This window comes from Gossypium hirsutum, chromosome A13 (genome assembly GCF_007990345.1).
Source record: "Gossypium hirsutum isolate 1008001.06 chromosome A13, Gossypium_hirsutum_v2.1, whole genome shotgun sequence".
NCBI classification, from domain to species: domain Eukaryota; kingdom Viridiplantae; phylum Streptophyta; class Magnoliopsida; order Malvales; family Malvaceae; genus Gossypium; species Gossypium hirsutum.
Window position 1 is genome coordinate 30,786,356 of NC_053436.1, and position 20,489 is coordinate 30,806,844.

Consider the following 20,489-nt stretch of genomic DNA (forward strand, 5'->3'; position numbering starts at 1 on the left):
CTCGAAAATTCTTCCATTTCACTAGAACTTTCCCGTTGAACACAATCGGAATATAATTCGGATACACGGATTTCATGCATGTAAGTGCCGTACTCGCAGCTAGACAAACTCAATAGCCTGCGAAAATTATGTAGCCAAGCTACCATGTAACCCGCCCATATGTGAACTCGGACTCAACTCAACGAAATCGGAGGTTCGCATCCATAAGTGAACTTGGACTCAACTCAACGAGTTCGGAACTCAAATATCCTAGTGACATGTCACTTGTATCCTAATCTATTCCCAAGGTTCAAATGGGCTTTTTCCTCGATTACACATCTTTGCCCTCTTCCACGGAATGTCGAAACCGATACTCGGTAGCAATTCATATTTAACAAGTAGCACACATAATTTGCATATTACTCAATGATAACCACAAAGCATAATGTTTCATGATATTAATCATTATATCATATAAATAACATTAAATTACTTAAAATGACAATCATGTTACTACATTTACACATGAACTTACCTCGTATGCGAAAATAGTCATTTTTACCATTTTGTCCACAACTGGTATTTTGCTGATTTTAGCTCGAATTTCGATTTTCCTTGCTCTATCATTTCAAATATAGCCTAATTAGGACTCATATTATTCAAATCAACCCAAAATCATATTTTGGAAAAATTATAATTTTGCCCTTAAACTTTCACATATTTACACTTTTTCTCCAAATATCGTAAATTAAACTTCACCCTATATGTTTTGTGACATGCTGATTATTTTTCCCTTCTATAGCAATATCCGATTCTCACTCTAACATGTATTTATGAACATTAGGTATTTTTACCGATTATGTCATTTTAGTCGTTTTTACGTAAAATCACTTAGCAAAAGTTGTTTAACACAATCTCAAGCTTCATATTCTGCCATAAAACATCAAAATTCATGCATACAATTCATGGGTAAATTTTTAAATATAAACCCTAGCTCAAAATATTGGTAGAAATAGGTAAACCGAGCTACGAGGATTTCAAAAATGTGAAGAACATTAAAAACGGGTATAGAAATCACTTACAATCAAGGCTTAAAAGTGTTGAAACCCTAGCTATGGTGGAGAGCAAAATTCAGCAGCAACTTATGGAGAATATGATCATTTTTTTGTTATTTTTCCTATTTTATTTCATTTAATATCCAAATGACCAAAATACCCTTCCTTACTAAACTTTCAAAAATTCCATCCATGTCCAATTTTTGTCCATAAACTTAGAAATTAGTCAAATTTCTATTTAAGACCTCCTAATTAATATTTCAAAGCAATTTCATACTAAAAAATTCTAGAATGCAAGTTTTGCAACTTATTCAATTTAGTCCTAGATTTCAAATTAAGCACTTTATGCATAGAATTTCTTCACGAAAGTTTCACACAATCATGCAATCATATCATAGACCTCAAAATAATTATAAAATAATTATTTTTATCTCAGATTTGTGGTCTCAAAACCACTATTTCGATTAGGCTGTAATTCGGGATATCACAACTCTCCCCCCTTTAGGGATTTTCGTCCCCGAAAATCTTACCGGAAAAGTGGTCTTCACTTAGATTCCTCAATTTCATATTCGGTGCTGAAGAACTTTCACTCAGGCAGTGCCTCCAATATATCTCTTTAATTTCTCATATATTCTGAAAGCTTACGGGCTTATCTCTCAATTGTTCTTAAATTTTCAACCAGATCTCAATTTAGTTAATGGAGACTAGAATTTCAAGAAATCCAACAATCAAAGGGACCTGCACTCTTCCGAAATAATCATACAGATTTAACACTCGAGTCGATCTTAATCACCAGTGAATGACATTTCAAGTAATCCTTTCTTCTAGTTACAAAACAATTCATCATGCCATCCTTTACTATTCATTCCTTACGTTAATCAAAACCGTCTCAATTGCATTAGCTCAAATAACCAAAATATCTCAATTGAAGACATTAACTATAATTGACTTACTTGAGAGAAGTAATCCACCATATCGATTGAAACTCGCACTTTTATCACTTATGCCTTTACTGTTGTCAAACCTTACACAAAAATTAGAAAAATCCCAATACTGAAATCACCACATTACCCAAATCAAATCAGAAGTATAGTCATACTTGACATGATTATCACGAGCTAAAGAACGCACTTCAAACATGAGTCATAATTGACAAATTACGGAATAAAGATAACAAGAAAATCGAATAAAGAAATCCAAGATAGAGAAACCCAGAATAAAGAAACCCAAGTTACGATACTATGCCGGAAAGTCGAAAACCAAACTCATAGGAAAATATAGAAGATCCTGATAATTCCTCAGAGAAAAGAAATCCAGTAGAAAACATCATTTAATCTCACTGGAATCAAATGCAACAAGAACAATGTATCTTCCCATATATACATATCAAATGGAGCATCAAGTAGAAGAAACAGAATCATAGTATCATACATATTCTCTCATCAATTTTTATCAGGCAGAATATAATAGAATGCCCGAAGGAATAGTATAACAAGAATTTCTTCAAAAGATCAACAACCATAGAAATATTTCTGGGAACGGACAAACACATAGAACATCTTAGAAGAAACTGCTAAAATCTGTCTAGCCGTAACTGTCACACTCAGATATTACATATTTCAGATATCATTTCCCCAACTATTTTTTCCATCATAAATTTCGTATTACTTTTCGCTAAAGAAGACTAGTTCTGAATAAATTTTGATTTGCTCTTTTCTCGACCTTGTACCTTAGTAATTTGATTTATCAAAATAAATTTCTTCTCTAACTGGAAAAGTGCATAACTCCAATAATCCTTATGTCAATCTGATACTTTTCTAGCTTTAACTTTACTTAACAACTCATTTTTCAATCTCTAATCATATTTATAATTATTCTAGCATTGAACTCTTTGGTTTCTCAACTGGAAACTTATTCAGTATAAATCTCATAAAATTCCATTATAAACACATCTTCGGTAAGGGGAAGGAGTTGTGAGGCCTTTGACTCGACTTTCTCATACATATACATATGACACAATTTCCATCATCATAACAACATCATCAAAATCATATTATTTATTCAGGCAATGGATCATTCATGTTGGTTTACACAAATTTTCTAGTTATCCATTTAGACAAGTACACTTATGCATGCATCCTATGTTTTCTGGATAACTTGACTTTTCTATTCATCTACTCAAACAAATCATACTCATGACATCATATAAGGGTTAAACAAACATAGATATTTGCATCACAATCGCAACTTTCATTTCGTGCATCATCATATACATATCATTACAATCATATAATTCAGTCCAAACAATTTAACATAGATAAATTCATTTCATTATAATCATTTATCTCATAAAAAAATATCATTGACATTCATCAACATTCAACGTTCAATCAAGGCAATGACATTTTCATTCATATCATGATATTAGGAACTTTTACTCATACCTCTACGAATTTCTATTTATCCCGTTCATCTTATCAAGTAAGCCAAGTGCACTACATCATATGAGCATCAAGCAAGTATGGATATTTATCACAACATGACATTTCATCTCACGTGTTATCACTTATATATATATCATAAACTTTTATTCATACTTTTCTGAATGGAGATTCATCATAATCGTAATTTTATTCAAACACCTTCGCACCACGTTGAACATGGTCAGTGCAGCTCGGTTGGAGAGTACCTCTGTCTAAACAAGACGGTGCTCACACGCGTCGGGGGGCATCACACTATCACAGATCCGTGGCATGTATAGCTAGACTCTTACACATGCTAAGTTAGTCCGAGAATTGATAGCTCTGATACCACCAAATGCAATGCCCCCGTACCCGAGACTGTCGCCGGATTCGAGCACGAGGTGTTAACGAACTTAATTCATTAATTAAACAGCTCAAACAATTTATTTTTAAAATTTCCAGACAAGCTGGCTAACTGCATCACAGTAGCTTAAAAATTCATATCTCGAGTTCCGAAATCGAAATCCAATTCTGTAAATTTTTCCTGAAACTAGACTCAGATATCTACTTACTAGTTTTTTTTCTAGAATTTTTGGTCTGGCCATTTAGTACAGTTTATTAGTTAAAGTCTCCCCTGTTTCAGGGTTCGGCTACTTTGACCCCTGTGTACTACGGATCAAATTTCTTCCTGTACAAAGATCCAATGACTATGAAGTTTGTTACTATTAAAAATATACTCAATAATAAATCCATACATATAAAATTTGAGTCTTAATTATATTTACACAATTTATGGTGAATTTATAAAGTCAGAATAGGGGATCTAGAAATCTCTCTGACCCTGTTTCACTAAAACGTAAATATCTCATAAAATACAACTTTTTTACCTATTTTGTTTCTTCCACATGAAAATAGATTCATTATGCTTAAATTAAATATTTTATTCATCATCTAATTCTATTTCTACTATTTTTAGTGATTTTTTAAATTCACATCACTACTGTTGTATGACACTATTTTATAGCCAATTTCACCATTTTATGGTTTTCCATGGAGTAGGTAATACATTAAGCATACATAACACTAAATATAAATTTTGATTAGCCATTCCAATAGCTAATCATCAACAAGCATTTCCACATCACTCATTCACCATATTATAAGATTATATACACAAAAGGATTATAATGCTATACATGCCATATTCCCAAAATATGCAAGCCACTATACCGAGATGGTCTGTTGATAGTGTGAGCGTGCCTCCGACCGTCTTGATCTCCAAGCCGGCTTGTCAAAACTATAAGGAATGGAAGGGAGGGAGTAAGCATAAACGCTTAGTAAGTTCACATGTAAATAGCAAGTAACATAACCGTGCAATAATACGAAGTCAACATTTGCATAATATTACCAAAGCATTCATATCATATTTCTCATTCATGATCTTACCATATTATTGTTATATTGAAGTCTCAACTCGAGGGATAAGTACATACCTGTACAAAGTATCCGTTCCACAACACTTGCCAACTAGTCACTTTCATCTCGAGAATTCTTCCATTTCACTAGAACTTTACCCGTTGAACATAATCGGAATATAATTCGAATACACAGATTTCATGCACGTAAGTGCCATACCTGCAGCTAGACAAACTCAATAGCCTACGGAAATTATGTAGCCAAGCTACCATGTAACCCATCCATAAGTGAACTCGGACTCAACTCAACGAGCTCAGACGTTCGCATCCATAAGTGAACTCGGACTCAACTCAACGAGTTCGGAACTCAAATATCCTACTGACATGTCATGTAACACCCCAAACTCGGCCCAGACATTATGGTCAAATCCAGCGTGCCACATTAAAGTTAAAAGTCCCCGTTTTCATTTTAGTGTTCTAATAAACCGTATTTGTTACGTTTAACCAAGTGAATGGAAGCTGTGCACCAGGTAGGTATCCAAAAATAGAGGAGGTGAGCCATGAAGGCTGCTTAAGTACCAAGCTCTTCGGTTGGATCCAATCCTAGACATGCCCACAACCATTGCCACACTTGGAAATAACGACTTGAAATTTATTTGAGTGGATATCTTTGATAAACCAAAAAATCGTGATGTTGCGTTATTTTGAAAACGAGTATCATTTTGAAAACGCGCCCTAAGTCTAGCCCATTTGTATTGTCATCAAAAAAATTAAAAGTTATCAAAAAATAAAATAATCCCAGAAAGAGAATAAAGTTAAAATGGCCTTATTACAACCCAAAAATAAATATTAAATAAGATAACTAGAGAAAACCAGATATTTATTTTAAAGTCCAATAGCGATCACCGTGGCCACTCTGAATCCCCTTCGGCTCCAAGTCCCCAAATCAAGGCTCGCCTGGAAGGTTAAGGAAGGGGGTGAGTTGGGAAACTCAGTGTGCAACAAGCCCCTTTTAGAGCCCAAAACAATATCAGCTGCTGGGCCTAAGCCCAAATTCAATCTCAGCATATACTGGGCCGAAGCCTTTACATTATTCATACCACTGGGTCGAAGCCTTTACTGTAAATGGTATGGCCCATAGGCCCAAATCAATACCACATGCACTATTAATGGATGTATACAAGCCCGTTTGGGGAGACTATTCAACCCACCATGTAATATCTTGATTTTCGAGTTTTGTCGTGTTTCTCAATATTTTGGTAAAGTTTTTAAAATTAGGTATTTGGTTGTGAAATTCATAATTGGAGGGTGTAAATGGGCTTATGGATGGCCCATGTGTTGGCCAAAACCCGGTTGTACTTTTGAATTTTGGACTTAAGAAGTTAGGGGATCTAGATAGGTGGCCTTATTAGAAATTGTGGGCAAAAAGTATCACGAAAGAGCCTCTGGTAAAGTGGCTAAGTGATGCCACTAGGGAGCTAAAAAGGTGGCGTGTAACTGGTTGGGGGAAGACCTGGGTTTGATTCCCTGTGATGGCAAATGTGATGTTAATTTTTATGCTTTGAGCATGCAGGAGTTGTAGCTGAATGGAACTCTGTGGGAGAGAGTTTGAATCAGTCAAACGCATGGATTAAGGAGTGATAAGGGGAGAGATTTTAAGGATTTGAAAGAGGGATTAGATTAGGTCGAATAGGGGGGATTAGGGAGAAGAAATCGGCTAGGAGGAATTTGAGGGTTGTATATTCAGCATTAGGCTATAGTTGTGCCGATTTTCCTCTGTTTGAACACCGTAGAACCATTCTTTTCTTTTTATATTCTTCTCTAACCGAAACTGCCACCCTCCCCATTCATCTTTCTCTCTTTTCTTTTTTGAAACCAGTCCATTATTCCCTTTCGCTTCATCTACTACTCCCTTTCTTATCTTCACCTTTGCCGAAAAGCCGCAAAAGCCGAAACCTGTGAAGCTTGGTTGTGCCGATTCTATTGTTGACCAGCAACCTTGTTTTCTCTTCACTTTTTGGTGACCAATTCCTTCTTCTTTCGAACTCTAAGTGCTACAAAAGAAGACAGTGGTAAGTATTCATACTCTAATCAATTCAGTAGTAACTGTGGACAAAAGCTAAAACCCCCTATAGTTTAGGGAGGTTGCCGATTTGAGATATAGGCCTTATTGGGCTTTTTCATTTGATTCTTATGGTTTTTATAGTGGAGTAGATAACGTTGGAGGAGCAGCAAGGCTTGGGGTATCGATTTGGATAACTTGGATCGAGCATCGAACTCGGTGAAGGTAAGTGATCTATGGCCATTAAGGGGTTCTTTGGCCGAATATGACAAGGTGGATTTTGGGCTTGATACACATGATTTGTACACTAAGTATGGTGATGGTTAATTGTAGGTTGGTGTGGGGGACTTTGCTAGTGAACGTCACAAAGTAGGTGTGTAACGAACCCTCTTTCGTAGCTTAACTCGATATTTGCCGAAAAGCCGAAATGCCAAAATTTTGGCAATTCGAGGACTCGTGAGCATGCGAGTGCTTATAGGTTAGTTAGATTCACTAGGTTTGATGATCGGGATCGTTGGAATAGGTAAGGGCATGATTTGGTGCACGATGGTAAGTTGGGCCTCGAGGGGCTGAAATCGGGCCTAATGGGCTTCTGGGCCCATTTGGGTAAAGTTGGTAGAAAATGGAATCCTGTTAGTTTGCTTGTTAATACGGCTAAGACCGTTAGGGAAAATTGCCTAAATGGGCCTAGATGACTACTTCGGCTATGTAGGGCCCATTAGGGGTTTTTGGCCCAATAACTCAGTTTCGCTAAGAATGGGCTAGAATCGCTGTCAAAACACATGGAATTTTTAGTAACTGATAATGAACATGGGAAACCCTAATATTTGGTAAAATTATGAAATTACCCTTATAATATAAAAATGATTGTTTTGCCCCTAGGTAAAAATAACCATTTTACCCTTAGGGTTTAATTATGAATTTGGTGCAAGAGATTTTGATATACATGATTTGACATGATATGCACATGATATGTATGATATTCACATGATGTATTCATTTATGCATGGGTTGGGTTTATATGGATGGAGGAAGTGTAAAAGGGCTATGCCCCAGTTTACCAAAAAGGGCTTTTGCCCCAGTTTATCAAAAAGGGCTTTTGCCCCAGTTATTAAAAGAGGCTAGGCCTCCAGTTATATGATAAAGCAGCTATGCTGCCAGTGGAGAGTTTGGTTGGGTGGGTTGAGTTATTCCCCACATGGAGAGCTTGGTTGGTATGGGTGGAGAGTAGCGGTTGGTGGGTTGGGTAGTCTCCCCAAATGGGCTTGTATATGTTCATTGATGTTACATGTATTATTGAAATGGGCCTATGGGCAATATCGTTACAGTAAAGGCTTCGGCCCAGTGATATGAATAATGAAAAGGCTTCGGCCCAGTGATATGAATAATGAAAAAGCTTCGGTCCAGTGATATGAATAATGTGAAGGCTTCGGCCCAGTATATGCTGAGATTGAATTTGGGCTTAGGCCCAACAGGCTGATATTGTTTTGGGCTCTGAAAGGGGCTTGTTGCATACTGAGTTTCCAAACTCACCCCTTTTCCTTAACCTTGCAGGTGAGCCTTGATGTGGGGGCTTGGAGCCGGAGGGGATTCAGAGCGGCCACGGTGATCGCTTTTGGGCTTTGAAATAAGTGATTGGTTTTCTTTAGTTTACCTTATTTATTATTTATTTTTGGATTGTAAAAGGCCATTTTAACTTTATTTTCTTTTCTGGGATTATTTTATTTTTTTAATAACTTTAAACTGGTTGATAATAATTCAAATGGGCTAGACTTAGAACGTGGTTTCAAAATGATACTTGCTTTCAAAATAACACAACATCACGATCATTCGATTTATCAAAGATATCTACTCAAAGAGATTTCAACCCGTTATAACCAAGTGTGGCAATGGTTGTGGGCATGTCTAGGATTGGATCCAATCGAAGAGCTTGGTACTTAAGCAACCTTCATGGTTCACCTCCTCTGTTACGGATTCCTACCTGGTGCCCAGCTTCCATTCACTTGGTTAAGCTTAACAAAAGATGGTTTTAAAGCGCTAAAACGAAACGTGGATTTTTAACTTCAATGTGGCACGTCAGATTCGGCCGTAACGTCTGGGCCAGGTTTGAGGTGTTACATTTAGTGGTATCAGGGCCTGGGTTGCAACAACTCGGTTGTGGATCGGGTCCGAAAATCTTTTCGAAAACTTAGGCCTAAGAGGGGTATTTTTGGAAATAGTTTTGAAAAGTCCTTTTCAAAAATGTTTTACAAGGTATACATGATAAAATGATTCAAGTTTTTTTTTCTGGTTTTCTTAAAACGGGGCTAAAATCAAGAGTTTCAAAATAGGGGTGTGTCAAGTCAAAATTAAAATTTCTATTTGTTGTGACTAAATGCATATTTTTTATTTTTGGAGAAAGAAGTGGCACACTGAATCCCCGGCACCAAGTCTGTAAGTATACTCTCTTTTACGTTAGGTGATAATGATACAATGCTATGAATAGAACTGAGACCCTACTATGATACTTTAGATAGGGTAGAGCTGTGAAACGGTAGGAATGAGACTGTAGCTAGGCTACAACGTTGCGAAAACAATCCTTGAACTGCTATATTTCCATAAGACATCTCGTAATAAACAATTGAACATTATACTAATATCATAAAATTAGTAATCAGATAATTCAATATGAGTACAAGAGGAACTCGTGGACGAGGCCGCGGACGTGGTCGTAGAAGGGTGCAAGCGGAATCTGAATCCTCAGGGCATAGGCCAGCTGAGGAGGCATCCGTGCCACAGGCAACTGAGACTGGGTTTTATGATCGGGCTACGAGGGATGATGTTTTGTCCCAAGCAATGTTAAGGGTTTTAGAAAGGGTTGTTGGAGCTAGCACCGGGACAGTAAATAGGGGATCTATCTCGGAGCGACTCCGGGCTAACGGAGCAAAAGTTTTTAGGGGCGTATCTGGAGTAGTCCCAAATGTGGCTGAATATGGGCTAGAGGCAACAGAGCGGATTATGGACGATTTAGATTGCTCTGTGGAGCAAAAGTTGAAGGGGGTTGTGTCATTGCTACGAGACGAGGCATACTGATGGTGGATCACCATAAGAGATAGCACCCCGATTGAACGAGTAACTTGGGAATTGTTCAAGACTGCTTTTAAGGGGAGGTATGTTGGAGCTAGTTATGTGGATGCCTGTCAAAAGGAATTTTTGAATCTGACTCAGGGTAATAAGACTATTGTGGAGTATGAGACAAAATTCTTGAGGTTGAGTCGATACGCCAGCGGGATAGTTGCGACTGAATATGAGCGTAGTGTTCGATTTGAGGATGGCCTTCGCGATGAGCTTAGGATACTAATAGCTCCACAGAGGGAGCGCGATTTCGTTGCGTTGGTAGAAAAGGCTAAGATAGCCGAGGAAGTAATTAGAACTAAACGGCAGAATTGTGAGAAAGATCGACCCAAATTTAGGAGGGATTCTGGACCCTCGAGTGCTACAAATAGGTATGTTAAAAGAGTTAGAATGGAAGAACCGGTTCGAGCAGTTCCAGTGAATACTTTTAGACCACAGGCTTGCAGGGACTATGGCAGGGTGCATATGGGGGAGTGCTGGAAACGTACTGGAGCATGTTTTCGTTGTGGGTCAAAGGAGCATAAGTTCAGAGAATGTCCTCAGAGAGCAGCTAAGGAACTAGCTGCGGAACAAAGGGATGTTCAACCACAATGAGAAGGACCACCACCATAGAGAGGTTGTGGGCAAGGTAGAGGTGGCAATGGAGGTGGACAAGGACGTAGGCCACCTGGCAGGGGTGCTGGGCATGCTGAAGCTCGATAGCCGGCGTTGGTTTATGCTGCACGATGCCGTGAGGAGGGTGACACTTCTGATGTTATAACCGGTACGTTCTTCATTCATAGCGCGCCTTACACTGCTTTGATTGATGTGGGTTCCACTTACTCGTATGTTGCTTGTGATGTATCTTGGGCTTTGGGTGTGCTTCCCGAGGAGACTGTGAGTAGGGTATCGGTGATAAGCCCTTTAGGACACTCGGTTAAGGTAGATAAACTCTTTAGGGCGGTGCCTTTAGAGACACAAGATAAGATATTTGTAGGAGATTTGATGGAGCTGCCATTTGGGGATTTTGATCTTATCTTGGGAATGGACTGGCTAGCTAAGCATAGGGCGACGTTGGATTGTGCTGCTAAGAGAATGATGCTAAGAACTGCCAAAGATGAGGAGATAATGGTCATAGAGGAACGAAGGAATTACTTGTCCAATGTTGTTTCAGCTTTAAGAGCCGAAAAGTTGATTCGAAAAGGTTGTGAGGCGTACTTGACATTTGTAAGTCAAGTTGAACCTGAGGGGATAACTGTGGAGTCGGTTAGGACCATTAAAGAGTTTTAAGATGTATTTTCAGAGGAACTTCCTGGATTACCTCCGAACAGAGAAGTTGAGTTCGGAATTGACTTGTTACCTAGAACAGCTCTTGTGTCCATTGCGCCTTATAGGATGGCACCAAAGGAGTTGGTAGAATTGAAAGCTCAGATTCAGGAACTATTCGATAGAGGGTTTATAAGACCAAGTGTTTCCTCGTGAGGCACACTAGTGTTGTTTGTAAAGAAGAAAGATGGGACCATGCGAATGTGTATTGACTATCGATAGTTGAATAAACTGACGATCAAGAATAAGTATCCGTTACCAAGAATCGACGATCTGTTCGACCAACTAAGGAGAACCTCGATATTTTCTAAGATCGACCTTTGATCAGGATATCATCAGTTGAGAGTCAAAGAAGTGGATATTCATAAGACGACATTCAGGACTCGATATGGTCATTACGAGTTCCTGGTTATGCCCTTTGGTTTGACTAATGCACCGGCAGCATTCATGGATTTAATGAATAGGGTGTTTTAGCCGTACTTGGATCGGTTTGTGGTCGTTTTTATCGATGATATCTTGGTGTATTCGAAAATGCAAGAGAAGCATGATGAGCATCTTCGTGTTGTACTGCAAGTGCTAAGGGAAAAGCAACTTTATGCAAAGTTTAGTAAGTGCGAGTTTTGGCTGACGGAGGTCACTTTCTTGGGGCATGTTGTGTCTGCTGAGGGAATCAAGGTGGATCCTCGAAAGATTGAGGCAATTCTGGAATGGAAGCCACCGAGGACAGTAATAGAAATCTGAAGTTTTCTGGGGTTGGCAGGTTATTATCGTAGATTTGTGAAAGGATTTTCTGTGTTGGCAGCACCGTTAACGAAACTTATAAGGAAGGGAGCACCTTTTGTTTGAACGAATAAGAAGCAAGAGGCTTTTGAGAAGCTGAAGAAGGTTTAAACAGAAGCGCCAGTGTTGATTCAGCCAGAGTCTGGCAAGGATTTCACTATGTACAGCGATGCGTCACATGTAAGTTTGGGCTGCGTGTTGATGCAAGAGGGTAAAGTGGTCACTTATGCTTCACGACAGCTTAAGCCTCACGAGGTAAACTACCCTACGCATGACTTGGAGTTGGCAGTAGTGATTTTTGTACTTAAAATATGGAGGCACTACTTATATGGGGAGAGATGCATTATTTATACAGATCACAAGAGTCTTAAGTACTTGTTAACTCAAAAGGAGCTGAATCTTAGACAGCGAAAGTGGATAGAGTTGTTAAAGGACTATGACTGTTCGATTGAGTACCATCCAGGTAAGGCAAATGTCATGGCTGATGCGTTAAGTCGAAGGACTATGGCAGAATTGAAGGCAATGTTTGCTCGTTTAAGTTTGTATGACGATGGAAGCTTGGTGGCAGAGTTACAAGTGAGACTGACTTGGGTGGAGCAGATTAAGAAGCAACAGTTGGAGGATGAGTCGTTGGTTTCTCGGTTTCAGCAAGTGGAGAAGGAGGAGAATGCAGATTTTGGGTTAAATAATAATGGGGTTCTTTGTTTTTGAGGAAGAATTTGTATGCCGAGGGACTCTGACTTGAGATTAATGATTTTAAAAGAGGCACATAATGGACCTTGTGCTATGCATCCAGGAGGGAGTAAGTTGTATCGAGACTTGCGAGAGCTATATTGGTGGCCTAGACTTAAGCGAGAAGTGACCGAATTTGTGGGGAAATGTTTGAGGTGTCAACAATTAAAGGTCGAGCATCAACTACCTTCAGGATTGTTACAGCTAGTAAAGATACCACTTTGGAAGTGGAAAAGGGTAACTATGGATTTTGTAAGTGGGTTGCCATTGACACCTTCCAAGAAGGATTCAGTTTGGGTAATTGTGGATAAGCTCATGAAATCTGCCCATTTCATACCTGTCCGAACTAATTACTCACTTTAGAAGCTGGCCAAGTTGTATGTGGCAGAGATAGTGCGGTTGCATGGGGTGCCAGTATCGATAATTTCTGACCGAGACCCAAGGTTTACATCTCGATTTTGGCAGAAGTTGCATGAGGCGTTGGGAACGCGATTGGATTTCAGTATGGCCTTTCACCCTCAGACGGATGGGCAATCAGAGAGGGTCATTCAAATTTTAGAAGACATGTTGAGAGGTTGTGTTATTGAATTTAGAGGCAGTTGGGAGGACTATTTGCCATTGGCGGAGTTTGCGTATAACAACAGTTACCAAGCAAGTATTCAGATGGCTCCTTATGAGGCACTATATAGGCGAAGGTGTCGTTCTCCTACGTGTTGGGTAGAGTGGGGGAAAGGCAAGTACTTGGTCTAGAGTTGGTAGCAGATACTGAAGACAAAATTAAGGTGATCAGAAATCGGTTAAAGGAGGCAACGGATCGACAAAAGTCTTATGCCGATCTAAAGTGTAAGGATATTGAATATGCTGTGGGGGATATGGTCTTTTTGAAGGTATCGCCTTGGAAGAAGATATTGAGATTGGTAAGAAGGGCAAGTTGAGTCCACGGTTTATTGGGCCTTATCGAATTATTAAGTGGATAGGGCTGGTGGCTTATCAGCTAGAGTTACCTCCAGAGCTGGATCATATTCACGACGTTTTTCATGTGTCCATGCTAAGGCGATATTGTTCTGACCCAACTCATATCGTGCCAGTTGCAAAAATTGAAGTACAGTCAGATTTGACCTCCAAAGAAGAACCTGTGCAAATACTTGATCACGACGTCAAGGTGCTGAGAAGGAAGTCAGTCCCATTAGTGAAGGTACTTTGGAGAAACCATGGCAAAGAAGAAGCTACTTGGGAGACCGAGGAAGCAATACCCTCAATTGTTTGGAGAAGGTAAAAATTTTGAGGCTGAAATTTCATTAAGGAGGGTAGAGTTATAATATCCTAATTTTCGGGTTTTGTCATGATTCTCAATATTTTGGTAAAGTTTTTAAAATTAGGTATTTGGTTGTGAAATTCATAATTGGAGGGTGTAAATGGGCTTATGGAAGGCCCATGTGCTGGCCAAAACCCGGTTGTACTTTTGAATTTTGGACTTAAGAAGTTAGGGGATCTGGATAGGTGGCCTTATTAGAAATTGTGGGTAAAAAGTATCACAAAAGAGCCTCTGGTAAAGTGGCTAAGTGATGCCACTAGGGAGCTAAAAAGGTGGCGTGTAGCTGGTTGGGGGAAGACCTGGGTTCGATTCCCTGTGATGGCAAATGTGATGTTAATTTTTATGCTTTGAGCATGCAGGAGTTGTCGCTGAATGAACTCTGTAGGAGAGAGTTTGAATTAGCCAAATGCAGGGATTAAGGAGTGATAAGGGGATAGATTTTAGTGATTTGAAAGAAGGATTAGATTAGTTCGAATAGGGAGGTTTAGGGAGAAGAAATTGGCTAGGGGGAATTTTAGGGTTGTATATTCGGCATTAGGCTATAGTTGTGCCGATTTTCCTCTGTTTGAACACCGTAGAACCATTCTTTTCTTTTTATTTTCTTCTCTAACTGAAATTGCCACCCTCCCCATTCATCTTTCTCTCTTTTCTTTTTCGGAACCAGTCCATTATTCCCTTTCGCTTCATCTACTACTCCCTTTCTTATCTTCACCTTTACCGAAAAGCCGCAAAAGCCGAAACCTGTGAAGCTTGGTTGTGCCGATTCCATTGTTGACCAGCAACCTTGTTTTCTCTTCACTTTTTGGTGACCAATTCCTTCTTCTATCGAACTCTAAGTGCTACAAAGGAAGACAGTGCTACAAAGTGATCTATGGCCATTAGGGGGTTCTTTGGCCGAATATGGCAAGGTGGATTTTGGGTTTGACAAACATGATTTGTACACTAAGTATGGTGATGGTTAATTGTAGGTTGGCATGGGGGACTTTGCTAGTGAACGTCACAAAATAGGTGTGTAACGAACCCTCTTTCGTAGCTTAACTCGATATTTGCCGAAAAGTCGAAATGTTGAAATTTTGGCATTTCGAGGACTCGTGATTATGCGAACGCTTATAGGTTAGTTAGATTTGCTAGGTTCGATGATCGGGATCGTTGGAACAGGTAAGGGCACGATTTGGTGCACGATGGTAAGTTGGGCCTCGAAGGGCTGAAATCGAGCCCAATGGGCTTCCGGGCCCATTTGGGTAAAGTTGGTAGAAAATGGAATCCTATCAGTTTGCGCATTAATATGGATAAGACTGTTAGGGAAAATGGCCTAAATGGGCCTAGATGACTACTTCGGCTATGTAGGGCCCATTAGGGGTTTTTGGCCCAATAACTCAATTTCGCTAAAGAATGGGCTAGAATCGCTGTCAAAACACATGGAATTGTTAGTAACTGATAATGAACATGGGAAACCCTAATATTTGGTAAAATTACGAAATTACCCTTATAATATGAAAATGACTGTTTTGCCCCTAGGTAAAAATGACCATTTTACCCTTAGGGTTTAATTATGAATTTGATGCATGAGATTTTGATATACATGATTTGACATGATATGCACATGATATGTATGATATGCACATGATGTATTCATTTATGCATGGGTTGGGTTTATATGGATGGAGGAAGTGCAAAAGGGCTATGCCCCAGTTTACCGAAAAGGGCTTTTGCCCCAGTTTATCAAAAAGGGCTTTTGCCCCACTTATTAAAAGAGGCTAGGCCTCCAGTTATATGATAAAGCAGCTATGCTGCCCGTGGAGAGTTTGGTTGGGTGGGTTGAGTTATTCCCCACATGGAGAGCTTGGTTGGTACGGGTGGAGAGTAGCGGTTAGTGGGTTGAGTAGTCTCCCCCAATGGGCGTGCATATGTTCATTGATGTTGCATGTATTATTGAAATGGGCCTATGGGCCACATCGTTACAGTAAAAGCTTCGGCCCAGTGATATGAATAATGAAAAGGCTTCGGCCCAGTGATATGAATAATGAAAAGGCTTCGGCCTAGTGATATGAATAATGTGAAGGCTTCGGCCCAGTATATGCTGAGATTGAATTTGGGCTTAGGCCCAGCAGGCTGATATTGTTTTGGGCTCTGAAAGGGGCTTGTTGCACACTGAGTTTCCAAACTCACCCCTTTTCCTTAACCTTGTAGGTGAGCCTTGATGTGGGGGCTTGGAGCCGGAGGGGATTTAGAGTGGCCACGGTGATCACTTTTGGGCTTTGAAATAAGTGTTTGGTTTTCTTTAGTTTACCTTCTTTATTATTTATTTTTGGGTTGTAATAAGGCCATTTTAACTTTATTTTCTTTTCTTGGATTGTTTTATTTTTTTAATTACATTAAACTGGTTGATAATAATTCGAATGGGCTAGATTTAGAACGTGGTTTCAAAATGATACTTGCTTTCAAAATAACACAACGTCACGATCATTCGGTTTATCAAATATATCTACTCAAAGAGATTTCAACCCGTTATAACCAAGTGTGGCAATGGTTATGGGCATGTCTAGGATTGGATCCAATCGAAAAGCTTGGTACTTAAGCAGCCTTCATGGCTCACCTCCTCTGTTATGGATTCCTACCTGGTGCCCAGCTTCCATTCACTTGGTTAAGCTTAACAAAAGATGGTTTTAAAGCGCTAAAACGAAACGTGAATTTTTAACTTCAATGTGGCACGTCGTATTCAGCCGTAACGTCTGGGCTAGGTTTGGGGTGTTACATTTAGTGGTATGAAAGCCTGGGTTGCAACAACTCGGCTGTGGATCGAGTCTGAAAATCTTTTCGAAAGCTTGGAAGATAGATGGATTGGCCACCAAAAAGTGAAAGGAAAAAGAGGGTTGCTGGTCAATAAAGAATGGGCACCACCAAGCTTCACAGGTTCCGCTTTTGCGACTTTTCGACAGAAGTGGAGGTAAGGAAAATAGTAGTAGATGAACGAAAGGGAGTAGTGAACTAGTTTTGGAAAAAGAAAAGGAAGAAAGATGATGGATGGAAGGGTGGTAGGTCGGCTAGAGAAGAAGAAAGAAAAAGAAAAGACTAATCCTATGGTTTACAAAGAAGAAAACGGCACAACAAGCTCCCAAATGCCGAAATACTAACTTAATACCCCTCTGCTGAAATCCCTTCTCTAATCCCCTCTATTTGGCCAACTCTATCTTTCTCTCAAACTAAAATCTCTCCCCTTATCACTCCTTAATCCATGCGTTTGACTGATTTAAACTCTCATCCACAGAGTTCCATTCGGCTACAACTCCTGCATGCTCAAAGCATAAAAATAACATCACATTTGCCATCACAGGGAATCGAACCCAGGTTTCCCCCAACCACTAACACGCCACCTTTTTAGCACCCTAGTGGCGTCACTTAGCCACTCTGCCAGAGGCTCTTTTACGATACATTCTACCCACAATTTTTAATAAGACCACCTATCCAAAGCCCCTAACTTCTTAAGTCCAAAATTCAAAAATTCTACCGAGTTTTGGCCATCACATGGGCCTTCCATAAGCACATTTACACACTCCAATTATGAATTTCACAACCAAATATCAAATTTTAAAAACTTTACCAAAATCTCGAGAATCACGAAAAAACCCAAAAATTAGGATGTTACATGTCACTTGTATCCTAATCTATTCCCAAGGTTCAAATGGGCTTTTTCCTCGATTACACATCTTTGCCCTCTTCCACGGAATATCGAAACCGATACTCGGTAGCAATTCATATTTAACAAGTAGCACACATAATTTGCATATTACTCAATAATAACCACAAAGCATAATGTTTCATGATATTAATTATCATATCATATAAATAACATTAAATTACTTAAAATGGCAATCATGTTACTACATTTACACATGAACTTACCTCGTATGCGAAAATGGTCATTTTTACCATTTTGTCCACAACTTGGTATTTTGCTAATTTTAGACCGAATTTCGATTTTTCTTGCTCTATCATTTCAAACATAGCCTAATTCAAACTCATATTATTCAAATCAACCCAAAATCATATTTTTGGTAAAATTACAATTTTGCCCCTAAACTTTCACATATTTACACTTTTGCCCAAAATATCGTAAATTAAACTTCACCCTATTTTCTTATGTCTTCTGACATGCTGATCATTTTTCCCTTATATAGCAATATCCAATTCTCACTCTAACATGTATTTATGAACATTAGGTATTTTTACCGATTATGCATTTTAGTCGTTTTTACGTAAAATCACTTAGCAAAAGTTGTTTAACACAATCTCAAGCTTCATATTCTACCATAAAACATCAAAATTCATGCATATCATTCATGAGTAAATTTTTAAATATAAACCCTAGCTCAAAATATTGGTAGAAATAGGTAAACCGAGCTACGAGGATTTCAAAAATGTAAAGAACATTAAAAAGGGGCATAGAAATCACTTACAATCAAGGCTTAAAAGTGTTGAAACCCTAGCTATGGTGGACAGAAAAATTCAGCAGCAACTTATGGAGAAGATGATCATTTTTTTTGTTATTTTTCCCATTTTATTTCATTTAATATCCAAATGACCAAAATGCCCTTCCTTAATAAACTTTCAAAAATTCCATCCATGTCCAATTTTTGTCCATAAACTTAGAAATTGCTATTTAAGACCTCCTAATTAATATTTCAAAGAAATTTCGTACTAGAAACTTTTAGAATGCAAGTTTTGCAACTTATTCAATTTAGTCCTAGATTTCAAATTAAGCACTTTATGCATAGAATTTCTTCACAAAAGTTTCACACAATCATGCAATCATATCATAGACCTCAAAATAATTATAAAATAATTATTTTTATCTCAGATTTATGGTCTTGAAACCACTATTCCGATTAGGCCGTAATTCGGGATATCACAAAAGTATTCAGGTATGATGTCTAGAGAACATATTAACTGGAAGTTCTTCTGAATTGATTTCTGCTAGTGATGAGATAATGTGAAATTATTGATGTCAGAAATACACAGTGGAATAATGTTTGAATTGAAATGATAGTTGAGTGCAGTGGTCATAGTCTAGCAGTTACTATGGTTTCTTCTGGGCATTCTATGTGCACATTTATTCTCATAAGTATATGTGACTGTTTAATTTCATAAGGAATTCTTATCATATGAGAACGTTAGCTAAAAATATTGTTAAACGTAAGCATTATGGTCTATATGGTTAATGATCGGCATTGCTCTATTTTTCTCTGGTATTCTATTCTATTGTGTTGATAGAAAAGTCAATACCCAAATCTGTATGATTGCTAGTATTTTGTTTCTACTGGTTATTGTTCTGTTGAATTTACATGAAGATTATATTGCTTCTACCACCGTTGATTTCAGTGTTTATGAGTTTTGTTCTTCCTTCTGGAAATTTTCTAGGATATCATCAGGATCTTTATCATTCTATATGGGTTGTAATTTCTAGAAATTCTATATAACTTAACATTTTAAGATTTCACTATCTCAGTTTTATTATGATTTTATGTGATTGTCTGCGAGATATATTCTTTTGACGAAGATGACCATATCTAATATGATTTAAATTTTCTGGTTTGATCTTGGGAGTACAGTGGTATATTTATCAGATTTATAGAGGTTGTGTTTATGCATTTTATAACGCCCTAATTTTCGGGTTTTCTGTGTTTCTGTGATTTTTAAAATTTGTGTGTGTTCTGGTTGGTTAAAATATATATTTTAGTAGGTTAGTGAGCCTTTGAAGGCCCAAACTTAAGTTAAATCCGTGGTAGTCTTCGAAATTTTAATTTTATGAATAGGTAATGCAATTGGCGTTTGGGATTTTAAGAGTAAAGGGGTAAAAGATGACACAAAAAGGAGTGTGGTGTAGTGGCAAGGTGGCGCCACTTAGGGGACAAGAAAATGACGCCATAGAGGAAGCAAGGGGTCCAAGGTTCAAGTCTTGGCTCTTGCAATATATTTTGGTTTTTCTTTTCAATAAATCTGGAAGCAAGAAGGTGCGCTTTAAAGTTTAATGTGTTGGATTTATGACACAAATGAGTTGATGGCCTAGTGGTGGTGGCGTGAGTTAGCATGTGAGAGGACTTTGGTTCGAATCCCTTGGCACACAAAGGTTGATTATTTTGCTATGTTGGGACAGCAATAGTTGGTGTTGGTTTTAAACTCTGGTGATGGAGGGATCCCACATCGAGAAGCTAACATAAGAGTAGATGGAGTGCTGGCTTTAATTAGAGCAAACCATGAGGAGAGTAGGCA